Source organism: Theobroma umbraticum, unplaced genomic scaffold, assembly GCF_002168275.2.
Source record: "Theobroma umbraticum cultivar Fairchild unplaced genomic scaffold, ASM216827v3 scaffold_2.0, whole genome shotgun sequence".
NCBI classification, from domain to species: domain Eukaryota; kingdom Viridiplantae; phylum Streptophyta; class Magnoliopsida; order Malvales; family Malvaceae; genus Theobroma; species Theobroma umbraticum.
Window position 1 is genome coordinate 217,969 of NW_018397277.1, and position 740 is coordinate 218,708.

Here is a 740-nt window from a genome sequence, read left to right on the forward strand (position 1 = left end):
ACACTCGATTCCACAAAATGGCCAATGCACCTGTGTAGCCATCAAGTCAATGACACTAATTGACTTCGGAAAGGGACCTCGATAACCCTTTCAAATCACCACTAGCAAGATTTTTCATCCTTTCACCATCGTCTACATCATGGAAACCTTTTATCACTTCCTCGGCAAATTAAATCTCACTTTGGTAGCTACCATCTCCTGTGCACTGTTCCCATCCCTTAGAGGCCTCACATTCTAGACGATATAAGCCATTATACAAATTCTCCCTCATCAGGACCATGTCACCTTGTGTGACTTTTACCACTTTATCACAAGCTGAATATCCATAACCTTGGGAGTCTAACAGGCTCAATGATATTAGATTCTTACACATCTCTGGGACATAGGCCACACCACCCAAAGAGCGCTCAACCCCATCAAACATTTTGATTTTTACTACTCCAAGACCCATGACTTTCACTATTGACTTATTACCTAGAGTCAAATTCCCAGCCATCCCTTCTTGAAGTAAATCAAAACAATCCTTTTGATAACATATGTGAGTGTCAGAAGCAGAATCTAAATACCAATCAAAATTTGCATCCATATTTTCTGAGATTGTAAAGACATCACAATCATCACCTTTAGCAATGAAAGCACACTCACCTTTATTCTCGGTACTTTCATCCCCTTTTGTAGGATAATCCCTTTTAATATGTCCATACCCTTTGCATCAAAAGCACTGAACATTGTTGGATCTA